Source organism: Pollicipes pollicipes, unplaced genomic scaffold (assembly GCF_011947565.3).
Source record: "Pollicipes pollicipes isolate AB1234 unplaced genomic scaffold, Ppol_2.1 Scaffold_7231;HRSCAF=8579_pilon_pilon_pilon, whole genome shotgun sequence".
Classification (NCBI taxonomy): Eukaryota; Metazoa; Arthropoda; class Thecostraca; order Pollicipedomorpha; family Pollicipedidae; genus Pollicipes; species Pollicipes pollicipes.
This window is the reverse complement of record NW_023597034.1, coordinates 4,077,740-4,093,914: the sequence shown is the minus strand read 5'-3', so window position 1 is coordinate 4,093,914 and position 16,175 is coordinate 4,077,740.

The following is a 16,175-nucleotide window of genomic DNA, read 5'->3' as shown; positions in this document are numbered from 1 at the left end:
GGCTCCGTAGGATGCTTCGGGACCTTTGGTAAAGGTCCAGGTCCCGTAAGTGGGGCTCGGGGGCCTTATAAGAGGTTCCAGCGGCCGTACGGCTTGAGGTGCGCGATAAGAAGGTTCTGGTCCTTTGTTAAGCGGGCTCAGGGCTTCATAACGAATCCTCATGGTTTTAAAAGGCTCGGGAGCTCCATAGGGCTGGTTCAGGGCTTTGTAGAAGGTTCGGCGACCCATAGGCGGCTCAGGTGCTTTGTAAGAGGGCTCAGGATCCTCAAGGAAGGCTCAGGGGCTCCATAAGCAGGTTCAGGTGCCTTGTATGAAGGCTGCGGGGCTCCATAGGATGGCTCAGGAGCTTTGTAAGAAGGTTCGGGAGCTCCGTAGGCCGGCTCAGGTGCCTTGTGCGCGGGCTCGGGGGCTCCATAGGATGGTTCAGCAGGGCCTTGTAAGAAGGTTCCGGGGTACCATAGACTGGTTCAGGGGCCTTGTAAGCGGCTCGGGAGCTCCATAAGACGGCTCAGGGGCCTTGTAAGCAGGTTCAGGGGCTCCGTAGGATGGTTCAGGGGCCTTGTAAGCAGGTTCGGGGGCTCCGTATGATGGCTCACAGGCGCTTTGTAAGAAGGTTCGGAGCTCCGTAACTCGGCTCAGGCGCCTTGTATGCGGGCTCGGGCGCTCCATAAGATGGCTCAGGGGCCTTGTAAGGAGGTTCCGGGGCACCATAGGATGGCTCAGTTTACGATGGCTCGGGGGCCCCATAGGCTGGCTCAGGGGCGCCATAGGCTGGCTCAGGGGCGCCATAGGCTGGCTCAGGGGCACCATAGGCTGGCTCAGGGGCACCATAGGCTGGCTCAGGGGCACCATAGGCTGGCTCAGGGGCGCCATAGGCTGGCTCAGGGGCGCCATAGGCTGGCTCAGGTGCCCCATAGGCCGGCTCAGGGGCTCCGTAGGAGGGCTCCGGAGCGCCGTGGACGTCTTCTTCGCCTTCCTTGTAGGCGGGCTCGGGTGCGTCGTACGAGGGCCCAACGGGCGAATGCGGGGCCGGAGCTGCCGCCGACGAGGCCTGCTCCGCGTGCACCTCCTGCGAGCCGTGACCGTGACTGGGCGCGTGGTGACCCCCGTGGTGAGCTCCGTGGTGAGCTCCGTGGTGAGCTCCATGGTGACCTCCATGGTGACCTCCGTGGTTCGGGTCACCCGGCAAGAGGTCGGCGGCGGCAACCGCCAACAGGAGCGAGCACAGCAAAATCTGAAACACGGTACCAGAGTTAAAAGACGCGTCTACCGGTAGGTATTTGGAAAATACAATGTCACGTGTTGATAGGCATTGATCCCTTGAGCGATTTCCCTCGATCGAAAGCGATCCCATCCCCTTGAGCTCTCCTTGATCAAAGCGATCTCGAAGGTTAACCAAAGCCCGGACGGGGCTTGTTTGAAGTCGCTTCCCTCGCGACCCAGGACGAGCGAGCTCCGTTCACTGCTGCTTCAAACCAGACGTCGGTGGCGCCGTCCTCAGCGTGGAAGAGCGCCCCACCACGCTCCTACCTTCATGGCGAGCGAACCGCGGCGTATGCTGCTGAGCGCTCGCCGCGCTCTACTTTATATGTGACGGCATTGCCACACCGGGCCTTGGGGGCAGGGTCGAGCCGACCAGCCTGCAGGCGGTGCAGACCTTTCACACGCGGACCGGCGTCGGCCCGCCACCAGTGACGTCCACGCCGGCCCATCAGCTGGCGGCCGCCCTGACGTAAGGCCGAGCGCCGGGAGATCTTATCGGTTATCGCCTGCATCTCGCGTGCGGGCGTGGCATGGGGCGATCTTTGCCGGCACGTGCGGGGCGTGGCGTGGGACGATCTTTGCTGGCACTGTGAGGTGCGGTAATGGACTGCGGGCGTCCGCACCGTGACAGAAACGTCTCCGTCGTGTGACGGGGGTGGTGGTGTACCGGCGGCGGGTGCTGCGCCGGGTGCGGGCCGCGGGTGCTGCGCCGGGTGTGAGCCGCGGGTGCGGACACTGGGGAGAACGCTTCAGCCAGTGTGGTGAGACACGCTGGAGTCGGCGAGATAGGTCACGACGGTCAGGTCTAGTCAAGGCCAAACGTGATCCAACTCCAAGCGTGATCGCTCTGCAAAACGTAATGCTGCCTGGCTAACTCCCGCTAACGGCACGCAGCACACGGCCGATATCGGACCCTCATCGATCACGAGTCAAGCCAACCGCGGACGGTTCCCCTCCGCTCCGGAAGAAGACCGGATTTGGGCGTCTGGCCCGCCTTGCTTATATATGAGGAGAGCAAAGGATCACGTTTGGTTTGTTTGCGTGTGGATAGAAGTAATACGGTGAAGTAAGTGGAAAATTTCTACAGCGCCTGGGGAGGGTATTTGTGCATTCATCTGAATGCCCTCCGGCTTATGATCATTGGGGCTGTGTAGATATGCTTCTAGCGTGGCGTCATAAGAAGTAATTGCCTGAGATGTCCTTTACGCCCACCCCACGGCTGGCAACACCAATGAACAGCAGCGCTGCTTCAACGCCACGCCGCAGGCTTTGATCCAGGTATGCTTACAAGTACGGAGCATCCACGACGTCATGCTACTGAGCTAGCTATCACCAGCTGGGTTGTTTGACTGCAGCCATCATTTCACCGCAGCTGGCCGCTGGGCGTGGAAGAACGTGGCATGAGCGATAGCGGCTACACTAGGCCCCCACTGTTGCGTCACCGACCTCAGAGGTTATACCCTGGAGGTCAGTGCATGATCTAGCGAAGTCCCCGACGCGCAGTCCGGGACCGACACGTTGCCCCACGCGCGTGTCGGGAAATTAGTTCAACTCGCTAACTTTTAAATCGAAAGAAAGTGCTCGCGTGAACATGGCATAAGGGCAATCACAGAATAACACTTTTGGGGAATGGTATGGGTGCTCAGAGCTAGTTTGGTTCTTCGGTTTAAGTCGTGTTCATTTGTGTCATTTTGTCAAGATTCACTTCTGAGGGGTGCGCATCGAGCCCAAAGTTCGGTATTTTTAAGCCTGTTTCGTTCATAAACCAGCAGATGAACATATTTGTCTGCTTGTACGCTTGAAACAAAGTTTTTGGTGCTCTCTTGCAAAGCTTATTATATCTTATTGGCTAAAGCATCGATCGATCGCGTCGCATAGCAATTTGAGTCGAAAGCAGACAGTTTTTTGGGGGACAGCAGAGCCTAAAACTGAAGATATCATGACCTAAGTCGAGATGGATTTCATACAAACCCTTGCAACGGAAATAGCTGCATGATGTGCAGCCTCAAATCCATCCTTAGGGCGTCAGCGGACAGTGCTCTCGCGTGGCTGTCTGCGCTGACGTCCGTTAACATCCCTATGAATGACTTGAAGCCGTGCCAGAACCTGCTGCACTACCAGACGGTTGGCAAGCTCGTGGTCGGAGCAGTGCTGGCTGTGACGCATCTCCACTTTGCCCGAGTGGAGACCCGAGACGGTCGTATCCTGTCCGATAGCGGGGTGACGTCAGCGAAATTGCAAAGCAGTCGTTGCTTTCGACGCTGTCGTCTGTGCTGGTGGCAAATGAGTTTGAAGATGCGCCATCATTCGTCAAATCGAGAATTGTTGGGGCTCGTAGATGAGTTCTCTTGGCTGGTTTTTCCACTTATTCTTATCGATACCAGCCGGTGGCTGGGCAGGCCATCCTCTGAATGCGACTCCAACAACGGCTATCCGATTATCGCTTATGGGAGCGATGTGCAAAAGTTACCAAGGATTTGCCAAAGAGAAGTGTGTCGATTACCAAGATTTTCGCAGGCGTAGTAGCCGGTGACGGGGATCACGGAGGCGGGCGTCACCGGCAGAAAATCAACGTTTTTGGTAAGCGTGCACCGGACATGCTTGGATGCTTACGACGTAGCATGTGTGTTTGCAGCAATCATTTGATAGAGTAGCAGTTTGGCGTGAAGACACATGTGCCGTTTTGTGCCAAATCGCACGTGTGCCATATATGTGCCAATTGCCAAGAATGCCAAAATTCATGTGCCAAATTTCACATGCTTAACAAGTTCCCGTTCTCTTGGTGGAGGTCGAACAGAGGACAGAAAGATCAAGTAAGGTCAGATAGTGCTAAAGAGAGCTAAAATGGCAATGCATTACATTTGTGTGCGCATCATCCATACCATCGAGACACTTTCGTCGCGAGGATTGTTCCATGCCCATCTCAATGCAGTTAAAAATGTAAGTGTTAAGCGTTACCTTACCCCCTCCCCCCCACCCCCCTTTCCCTTAGCCCTTATCGCCCTTTGCTCCAGTGATCCACTCTCTAGGTGTTAGGGTCGAAAATGTGGAATCAGCATGGTAAGAGAGCGCCAAGGACCTTGTTTCAAGCGTGCAGGCCGAAGTCGTCGTTCGTCTCTATAATATAATACAATTTGCAACATGATTACTCATAATGGCCGATGACCGATGAGCAACTCTAGCAACTCTAACTGTTACTAACTTGTGAACTCTTTGCACGCACCTGACGTACATAAATTTGGACAAAGACGACATCATTGAACTCACCCTAAACCAGAAAACCAGACCAGCCCTGAGCAACCGCACTTTCCCTGAAAATGTTATTTTGAAACGCCCTAATGGTATGGACGCGTCTGTTTCTTTTTCAACGTTGCCGAAATGGCGGCGCTCGTGATCTTGGGTGTTTGGCACAGCAAAAAAGCAAGGGGCGCTTGTTACATGTTACTTGAAGTGATTCAGAAGGCTTTAGCTCTTGGTGTCTTGGCACTGTGGGTCCTTATACCGAAAGTGACCTCCCTTATGCCAGGAAAGATTCCAGGACGCCACTTTTAACGCATTCCTCGGCGCGCCACGCTTCGTAACGGATTAATTTGAATGACATTTTTTCATACCACATTTTCGTGGCACAAACCCCGCATACGCATTTTTTGCATCGCATTTCTTCCTCCTCTATTTTTTTTAGGTTCCGTTTCCTCGTACACTTAATTACACGCAAGAACAATCTCCGTATCGTATTTTTTCGTATACGTGATCATCGTCGCATTTCCTTCTATGTGCGTTTTTTTGTTCGCATCGCATTTTGGCACACGCGGCACTCTGCACGCGGTTATTCGCGTCGCACTCAAGCCTGTTTTTCCTTTGCTGAAGGTGTCCAAATGTGTGTGTCAAGTAGGGCGTAAGTTAAGGCGTAAGCCATGTGCAACTGTAAAACCCACGAAAATGCGCGAGGATTGCACGGCGTTTTGCCCGCCCCAGGTATGTAATTTGTTGCGTGTTACCAAGCAACGCAGATACATCGTCACAGTTCAAACGTATCAACACTGTGATGATTGCTGGTGATGATGATGATGATGATGCTGGTGATGTTGTTGTTGGTGGTGATGATGATGCTTTGAGCGTTCTGTACTGTGACGATTTCCGAGATAATGCCCACAGCAGTTGGGCAATGCTAAAACAATCCAGGCGCTGAACAACGAGAAATGACTGTATGCATATCTGTTTCATGCTACAATTCCATTTTGAACGCCTCTAACATTGGAATCTTAAACGCTTGGCGGACTGTTTTTTTTTGGGGGGGGGGGGGTCGGGGACGCACCGTGTTCCCTCTCTAGAATATTCTGAACGCATATTTTTTGTTCGAATTTTCTGTTCATAAATAGCACGCGCAAGCACTTGGAACCAAAAGAAGTTGATCATGTAGCTGCTCGTTCACCGTTGCTTGCCTCATGGCGATTAATCAGCACCTCTCGGTATAGTGATGATCGATTATTGACAGCATAGAGACTCACAATCCATAAAGCCGCTCATGTAGGTCAGATAGGGCGCACGGTCACATGGGAACTACGGTATGCTAGCAGACCTACAGGATGGCGATCGTGGGGCAAAATATACTGATGACAAGAAGCCCCCTCGAAGCAACGTCTCGTCGAGTGACACAGACCGTACACGTACAACGGGCAGACACTGTCAAGCTCACCCAGTGTTGTGTACATTGACTGCATGCATGTGCCATGTTTCACGCTCCGATGGATGTGATCAGCTGGACGGGTTGGTCCACACTTTTCCGATACGATTTCCCACTGTTTCCTTAGTCAACCGATCCTTATCTGGTGCCGTGACCCCGGGCTCGATATCAGGACCAGGTTCAACCCGTTTTTCACTTTTTTGCACCGTGCAAGTTTCACGTTTGCTAAGTTCACCAGTTGGGGAGGGGAAGTTCTGGCAATGCCGCAATGCTGAAAGAGACCCCGCCTGATCAAACAGCTTGGGGTGTTGGCATACTACTTGAAAATGTCACGAAGTACGTTTAGATAGTTTTGCTGCATCTTCGCAAAGCCTGCGTGGCGGACGATAAGCGATTAGGCGATTGTATGAGGCCGTTGGAGAAACGGGATCCTCGTGGCCGATCCGCACCGGGCCGCGTCGCCGAAGCGAAAAATATCGTGTTAGAGGAGGTTAAGATGAGCTCGGCTCGCAGTCCCATGCAAAAGATGCATAGAATCGAACAGTCCTAGCATTGCAGGTAGCGTCACGACAACTATGTTTGCGTCTGGATAAAAAAACAAGCCCATCTCCAAGAGCGGCACACAGCGCAGGAGATTACCGGTGTTGTCAGTGACAAGATTCGGCGGTGATGTCCTAGATCACCATGGTGGACACCACTGACACATCACGGAACGGATTTTGTTCGTGGCATGAAGAGGCCCACAAACAACGCCCAGCGCACGTTAAAACGCCCTTCAAAATATCCCAAAACGGATCTCTTCCCACACTTGACCCAGTCCTGCTCAAAGGTGAAGGGCTGAACACATAGCTGATGCAGAAAAGACACTAACAACAAATACGCTTCTATTTGGCTATTGCGTATTAAGATCAAGACGGACTGACGGTATCAGTTAACCAAAGCAAATTCATAGCTTATTTCTCAAAAGTGCCCCCGAATGTCATCTCCTTTGAGTCAAACCAACATATATAAGCTTGCTCAGAGAGCATTTTTTTCACACCTAATATCATATTTTAACCCTCATGAAAAGACGGTGCAATTGCGTGCGTGTATTCGAAGGTAAACAAAAAAAAACTATTTCAACCAGGTTCCTGGCATTTGACGGGAGCTCTCGGGATAACCTCTATCACTTATTTGGCCTTGGTCAAAGACTTAGAACAGTGCGCACATAGAGCTACATTTAAGACCTAGAACAGTGTGCACTTAGAACCACATTTTTCCATACCATTAATTTCCGCAACAACAGCAATATGGTCTGCCGCTAATGACTGGACAATGTCATGCAGTGTGTCCCATCTACCGAAACACTCATCCGTATGGAGATAACTTTGAAAAAAATGAGTTATTTGCTCCGCCAAAAGTCAGCACGATTGAGTAGTCCGGACATTCATGCACAGCTGTCTGCCTGGCATCACAACACCTTGATGAGATAAAGGTCTCTTTTACATCAACACGGGAGTGGCTCCACATGTTTGCATGGCGGGGCACAGTGGCATTTAAAGATGGTTGAACTCTAGTGCCGGCCGCCATTAAAACTGTTGATTAAAGTAGCTTGTTTCGTTGTCATTTCCTGCACTTTACCACTCACAGGCGCATGAGCGCAATGATCACGAACGCGTTAAAGCAAGTTCACAAATGAACAAGTTTACGCAGTTATTCAGTCAGCATTTATCTACGCAAAAGGAAAAAAGGTACGCAAAAGACTGAATGAAACGGAGCATAAGTAAAAGTTCGTACGACGTCGATGTCAACAGCGAAAGGATTATCCATAAATACACATCCCAAACAAATATTTGGAATAGGTCGCAAAAAGATCCTAGTAGAAATACTGATTGTCGAGAGAAAGCTTCTCATGAATAAAGTTCAAGCTACAAAAGATTCAAAGCAAAATGTTATATGTAAAAAACGATAGAGACCGTTTGGGTCAGTGATAAGTGTCAGTGATAAGTGTCGTAAGGACGTCGATAAGGACGTCAGTGATAAGTGTCGTAATAATCTGATGAAAGATAATAAGCTGCATAGCGTCAAGGTCTTAACCACGTCCTACGGGAATTATTTACCTTAACCCAACGAGGGGGTTTCAAAGGTCACCCTTTGACCTCAAAGACTAAACAGGCTATAATCACACAGAAAATGGCATTGCAAAACTCTTGTCAACCTGCAACAGGTAGGTGCGAGTGGACAAAGCTGAATGTATCCTTCCATTGGTAAAATCGAGTTATAAGAGTCAAATTCCCACTTAATATGCCTTCTCTGATAGGTCAAATTGACGAAATTGCATTGGATCGTTCGGCTTCATCGAGAAATCGACAAGCCACGTCAAGGGGGAAAACAGCATTAGAAAGTTTTCAAAACTGTATGATATGTCAATACGTAAACATAGCATGTTTGCATGTATGTATTATATATAATATGTGCGTGTGTAAGATATGTCGATGCACCATTGTTCACATGTGTTGCACGTGTTAGTATGTGTAAAATCTACGTCATTTATAGGGACATATCTGTTCATAAACGTCAATCTGCTAGGAGGGTACCCTAAGGAAAGCTACACATCTGGTTGTGGAGAGCGACATGCTAGTGAAGGGAGGAGTAGCAGAGTGTTGTGGTGTCCTGGAGTCCTTACGACGACATTTTGACCTTCGTCGGCCAGCAGCTTCCTGACAGCACTGTATCAACCAAGCGGGTGGTGTTCAGTATGGGCGCCGTCGGGACTTCCTGAAGGGGCGGGGGGGGGGGGGGGCGAAGCTCGATGAGTGCGCATCACGGCGATTTCAAGCTTTCTGATGGGAGCCATATATAGCGAAAAAAAAACGAAAACCCGGGCCTAATGTATAGGGGAGGCCCGGATGCCCTGATCCCTCCTTTGGCATCGCCCCTGAGGCTCAGTCTGTTTACCAGACTTTCTGATCCACTTGGGCTTCCGACACCGTCCCTGATCCTCGCCAAGTGTTTGCTCTGGGGTTGTGGAAGATGTGTCTGGGATGGGATGACTTCCTCCCTAATGGCAGTGCTGGCACGTTCTGCAGGCGGATGGCGGACTGACAGTTGTCGCAGAGGATGGAGATTTTACGCAGCTTCTCCCGGCTTTCGGTACCAATGTCGCAAATTCTGAATTGCCTACTGACGACCAGTGGACTATCTGACCAAAACTTGGAGCATTTTTCCCCGAATTATGTGTCCAACCACACACCGGACAGTGAAGTATACCGTCCTGCGTCACCTGGATTTGTTGAGAGAAAACTGGCCTTGAAGAACCTGAGCAGGGCTGGTTGACAAGGATAAATTCGGATCCTTGACATCTCCGACTGTATTTTCCACCGGTGCTGGCCTTTCGCCAATTACTCGTTCAGTTCTCCCTGGTGGTGCTGGGATGCAGGTACTGTTGTTTACTAGTCCGGCGTCAGCTGCAAAATGTAATTCCTGAAAAGTCGCGCCAAAGAAATAATGTCGCCCAATGAACCTTGGCGTGTTGTTATTTCACGTCTGCGACCTTTATCTCTTACGGCACTTACCGCGTGCAATGGTTTGGAATGCCATCTTTATTCCACTCTATGTTTTTTCGTTCCCGCTTGGAGCATACAGGACTTCCCGCGCACATTCCCTACACATGCAGTTATTTTCCTATACAATGTTTCCTTATAGCAATGTGCAAATCATATGATCCTTTGCAACACGACGCCTTGCTATGCGCTCGGTTATCTAGTTGCTGAAAAAACACACGAGTATCCTGTTCGAACAGCCTGACAAGGAGCATCATCCATCATAGAGGGGCCGAGTCAGTATACTCCGCGGGGACCGGCCTCCGGCAGGCCGGCCCGGGCGGTGCGTCGGCATTGCCCCATCGCGGCCGGGACCGTGCTAATGGGCGGCCGCAGCCGTGGGGCGGCCGCACACATCAGTTGATGCAACAGTTGGACGGCGGGGCCGGCGGTTCACTGGGCGCTCACGGCCGGTGGAAGCGCTGCGCACGCGCTCCGACAAGTGATCAGTGACCGTCACGCCCGGCGATCCCGACGGCTGCTAGCCGCGTGGGCAGGCGGCCGGCCGGGTCGGCGGCGGAGCAGCGCCTAGCTGTCCTGCGCAACTCGACCGGCCGCAGTAGCTGTACATAACCCCGCGCTAAGGCCTGCATGCTGGGAGGTCGGGATTCGCATGGATCAGAGCCCTGTCGCTGAATGTGTTGCATTGCAACCGAGGTGTCATGAAAGAGAAACACATGGTTTGTGATGGTTTACCGTTAAGTCGCTTTCGGTTCAAATTCTTGTTTTCAGTTGTAGCCAGTTAAGAGTTAAGAAACGACACGCTTCCGAAAGGATGAGAATGTCGTCAAAGCTTTTTCGCCGTCATTTGCAATTACCTAAAAAAATAAGCCTACCACAAGCCACACACTGAATGTGGAGACCACTGGTTCAAAAACAGGAACTAGTCATATTCATTTTAGTTGAAATTCTTGATTTTGTTTGCCATCCTTGTCTTTCACATCCCTCGGATCTGTCTTTAACTTCTTGCAGAGCTTCACTTTTCAATGTCATAGTTTCACATTTTAGAAACTAAACGCTTCCGAAAGGGTGACAATGTCGTCAGAACTTTTTCGCTGTGATCTGCAACTAGCAATTTGCAATCTGCAATTTCAAAGGCACATTTTCTAAACTTCTTGCATATCCTACCACACGCCTTCGCTTGCAGTACGTCACACCCGTGATACTGTGGACAGGGCATTACCAGCTGAACATGATAATGCCATTCATTACTTTTACCGATACAGCCGGCTGGTGCAGATTTGTAACCGCTGGGCATCAGTCGTGTTATGCCTAAAAAGCGGCGAATTTTACCTCAGCCGCGTGACGCAACCTCTTCCAAGCAAGTCCAAATGACCTGCACACCTAAACTGGGCTCTGCCAAGTTCCTGAAGCGACCCGAACTTCCCAAAGTCTGCAGACCGCCACGGAGCTCGGAACTGGAACTGGGACGTGAGGCTCCGTGGAAAGCCAGGTGACAGTTTCACAAGCCGCAGTGGTGTCCACCGAGCCTGAATCTGCGGTGGCCTGCGGGCGTGATTCATACCCGTTTGTGGACCTATTCAGGCCATAGCTATGCCACTGGGTGGTGGGTGACGTTGACAGCGGTGGCTTTGTGCGGAGTGATGTGCTTGATCCTGGCTGTCATTTAATTTACTCATGTCAATATTTTTCTGCAGGCGATAGTTGTGAAAAATGGTGCGGGTTCAAAATGCAGTTTCACTTGTTTCCATGGGAGAGACTAACATCAGTTAGATGCAATGCCTGTGAAGGAAGCTTAATAACTTCAAACCATCACCCAAGCAAAGCTGAAACGATGCTGCTTGAATGCCCAGGCACGGCTCAAATTAAGGCAAATCAAATGGCTCCAATAAGCGACCTCAGCAGTTTCTCGAACAGTTTCAAGTGCATTTCCATGCCGTAACACGGCAAGTTTTTGCATCTCTATGGTTCAAAAACCCGACCCCCGCGACCTCACGGCACTGCGCAGTTGAACACAGCGGCAAGGCCGGGTCATACTACGGCGCGTAAACGAAAAAAGCCGCCGCGACTGGCCGGCGCCGGCGCCCTGACCGGCGGCCGAGCGCGCGCGGGGATGGGTCGGCGTCGCCCGCCGCCGGGCCGCAGCGGCCCCTTGGACTGACCCCGACCTCGCCAGGCGCGGCCACCGGCTGCAGCCCCCCCCCCCCCCGCACGCCGCAGGAGGCGCCGCCCACACCTCCGGGTGACCCCGCTGGGACGGCGGGCGGTGTTCCGCGCAGGGGTGCGGGCGTCGGTAATGGCGGGTGTCACGAGTCAACAGGCGCCATGTCCACCGACCACTCGCCGTTAGCCATCAAAACAACAGGGAGTCATGCCGCGGCCGGGAGGCGTGCCTCAGGCGGTCATCATGTCTCGGTGGGGAGCCACATCAGTCAGGATCCACGCCTCAGGCGGCCGTCACGTCTCGGCGGGGAGCCACACCAGAGTCAGGACCCACACCTCAGGCGGCCGTCACGTCTCGGCGGGGAGCCACATCAGAGCCAGGATCCGAGCCCCAGTCGCGGGCGATGCTCCACGGTCAGGATCCATGCCCATGCGTCAGACGGGAGCCATGCCACAGACGGGAGCCATGCCACAGACGGAAGCCATGCCACAGACGGAGTTCATGCCACAGACGGAATTCATGCCACAGACGGAATTCATGCCACGGCCCGGTGCCATGTCACAGTCGGTACCTATAACACGACTAGGACCCATGTGACAGTCAGGAGCCGTGCCAGCGCCAGGAGTCCTGTCACGACTTGGAGCCATTCCACAGTCGGGATTTACACTATAGTCGGAAGCCATGCCACAGTCGGAGGATATATTTCAGTCGGAAGTCACGCCACAGTCGGAACTCATACTGCAGTTAAAAGGCATGCCCTGGCCGGGTGTCATGCCACAGTCAGAACTCATAACATGGCCGAGAGTCATTTTACAGCCGGAAGCCATGCCACAGCCGGAAGCCATGCCGCAGTCGGGAGCCATGCCACGCAGCCGTTCCCGCCGGAAGTGGTCAATGCGACGAGCCCATTGAGCTCGCTTCTCAACCCTCGCCCGGCCAGGGCGTGCCAGACGACAGTCTAGCTATCAGGCTAGCCATCACCTCACAGCCTCACCAGCAGGTAATCACAACTTTATGGACACTAATTTCCGCGGTGTCGCCGGATTATGCAAACCATGGTGGAGAAACCGGGGTGTGGTAATTCGATGCCTTGGCTTTTGGTGAGGTGTGGTAATTCGATGCCCACCGATAGATAGACAATGCCCGCAACAATTGTAGCGGCGGCTGAAGGGAAACTTTCCAAGATGCATGGGACGAAACAAGGTTTGCATCAGAAGTAACCTCAACTAGAACGCCTTCCAGGCATCAGCGCAACGCTCTCCTGAAAGGTTGACCGGACCTAAGCTGACGTTGGCTGCCCAATGGCATCGTAAAAGCACAGTTGTTCTGCTCGGTTTTCGTAGCAAGACCTGTCTGGGCATTGCTGTTCTTTTGTGTTGGCCTGAGCTCAGATCCATGACAAGCCTCATACCAGCAGCCAAATTGTTGTGCTTCTTTCACAGTCGCCAGGTATATGAGTGCAGCGCGCTGGTGTTAAATATGCATCACTGGATCCGTATCACCTGTAATGCAATATTTGGCCACAAATGTCAACACTTTGGACTCATGGGAGATATGGGAACACGAACTACCAACACTATCGACGACCAGCGATTGACCATCATGGAAAGTGGAAGGCGGTGTGGAGCACAAAATGTCACATGTGACTTGGATTGGTTTGCTTGCTTGAATGGGGGACCCTTTTCCCGATTTTCGAGGAGCGGTTTTTTCGTCGACATTATAGTTTTCCGTTCCTTGACATTTCTGCTGTGTCATCGTCTACGGATGTTCACGCAAACGACGGCTATATAAACCGTATAACCACACAGCGAATTCGTCGCGGACGACCGAATAGCAAAACAGATTCTAGCAGACAAACATACAAATGACAAGGGTGATGGGTACGGAAAGGAAAGTACAGAACACGCGGGTGTTTTAGGCCCACGGACGGCACTACCGTTTCCAGCCAATACTGTTTTACTTGATTGCTCATTTTTCATTATTCCTATTTTTCACAACTTGCAACACAATTTGTCTTCCTCGCAAATGCAAACAACTTTTGGTGTGCTGTGGCGAGCGCAAACTGCGCGCACAAATACAGCAGACTAGGTGCGAGAGCGGTTCACCTGATATCAGCTCATGGCACGTGAAAGATGTCAATTAGTTACGGTCGGTTGGTTTCACGTGGATGTCAGCCCTATGTCCTCATCAAGGGCAGCGCCGCGTTGGCGTGGTGTCCTTGGACGCGTTTCTGCGCGCCGCTGTGGCCGTATGTGACCTCTGCATGGCTGCGGCGGCGCCGCTCGGCCGGCTGGCACGGTCACCGGCGCCAGGGGACCGCCGCCTGACCCCGCCCTGAGTGGCGCAACAGCTAATGGCTGTTGCAGACCGGACAGGCGCGTACTTACGACCGCAGACCGTCGACCGCCACTACCTCCGGGGCGGGAGACGGCGGTGACGGCCGAGCGCCGGCGCATTGGCCGGCGAGAGCTGTGCTGCTGTTATGACTTGCGAATAGCTGCTTCGGCGCACGAATTTCCTGGTGGGAATGGCTTGAGTCGCTGCAGGTGTTCTGTTTGGAGGTGTTCGGTTTGCCGTATCTGTAGATAATGCGCGTGTCACTGACGGTACATGTGGCACTTGCCTTCGCGTTTTATCAGTTAAACGAAGGCGGCTAGTTATCTGCGAAGAAATCTGTCCAGCCCATCGGCTCCACGACAGAGCGCTGTGTTATGCGCCACCAGGCAGCAGAGTTGTGCGGAAATGCATAAGCATATAATGAGTTCAGTAAACGCTCGTAAAACAGACACGTTCTATTTTCAACATCGCCGCTGGCTGTTTTCGTTAAAGAAATGGGCTCTGCCAAAAGGTTTTTATATTTTTTTTCCTATGCTGGAACATCACCAAACCGCACCGTTAGTGGTGTCATTTGAGCGCCTTCTCTTCCGCCGTGGCGCCACGGACTAAAACACTGCCGCACCTGAATTAGTATCACGTGAAGGTCGCCCTTCCCCTCCCATTAGGCCAGTGTTGAGACCAAAGCCTCAGATAATTATTATGACGTAGGGATGCCATCAAAAAAGAACATATCAAATTAACTAGGAGAATAAGTGGCAACTTCCTATGCATTTAGAATCCAATTTTTTATAGACCCAGTTCTTTCAACGCGTAGTTTGGGGTGATATTATGCATGCCATACCCTCTTTTAGCAGCCTGGAATTGAAAGACTTCTCGTTTAAGAATTTTGAGTGCACCACCTTCGTTCTTAAATGTGACTTGTTATAACTTTCCCAGCCCGCATAGCTAGGCAAAATATAACATGTTAATTCAAGCACGTCACTTGCGGGCATTTAACGTAATACAACGTTGCTTTTAAGCAACACGAATTTCAAACTATGAGTAGAGACGTTCATGTTACCGTTCTTGTAATTTCTTTGTACCTAAAAATTGCAAGAAACAATGCAACCGCTCCGTCATTGACCCTCGCATGGATATCTCTTTACACTAGCCGACGCTGCCTCACTCACCCCCCTCCTCGGCAGCACGAACAGCGGGGTTAACATGAAACAAGGCCTGTGGGAGCGCCTACATCTGACGGACGAAAGAAACCTAGTGGCGCATGGTTGTGACGTCACTAACTTCAAAAGACATCCTGATCTGACACAATCGCTACAGGTGACTAGCGCTGGCGACGCACGGCGAAATCATGTACCAGTGATACAGACGGTTCTGCAAGCAATTTGAGTCCGTGAACAGGCGGGGTAGTTCGTCGTGTCAAAAGGCACTGGTTTTCGCCGTCATGGATATCGTGCCACTAACTGGAACTAGCATCTGTTGTGTCTGCATGTGCATCGCAGCGGAGTGTCCCAAAGTATTGCGACCGCGACCCGAAATTCCGCGACTGTTTCCGCGGATACTTGTCCGAGGCTAAGTGACCGCAACATTCCGCTATTGCTGCAAAAGTCTGTGTCATTTGGTGCAAATAATCCACCGTTCTTGACCGTCGATAATATACAGGGTTTAATTACACACGGTTACGCACAATAACGCACGGTTTAATTACAAAGTCGCTTTACAGTACTGCTGATAGTTGCAGATCAATTAAGGTAATGAACCACATCATGTGTGTGTGTTATTTTTTCTTCACAGTCCTCGCACCACTCACTGTCCATGTCGCAACGCGTGACGCATGCGTTGACCTCGCCCCAAGCGTACAAGCCTTGGGCCCTGGGGTCAGCATCTCATTATAGCACCTATGTTGCCACAGCACGCCGGGAGCGGCCGGAGCCGTTCACGATACGGCCCCCCCCCCTCGCCTGCCGGCGCTGTCAGTGTCCCTCTGTGGCAGGTGAATCGCGGAAGCGGTAGTTTTATGGTGCTGAAGTGTGGGTCGGACGCGGTCGGTCCGGTCGGTCGGACGCGGCAGCACGCGCCTCTGATCTGTAGGGATGGGTTCGAAGCGCAGTAGTCATGTTTCCAGTTATAGCGGGACAATTGAAAGCATCAATCAAAAGTACGCCCCTGCTGGCAAATGAGCCGCATC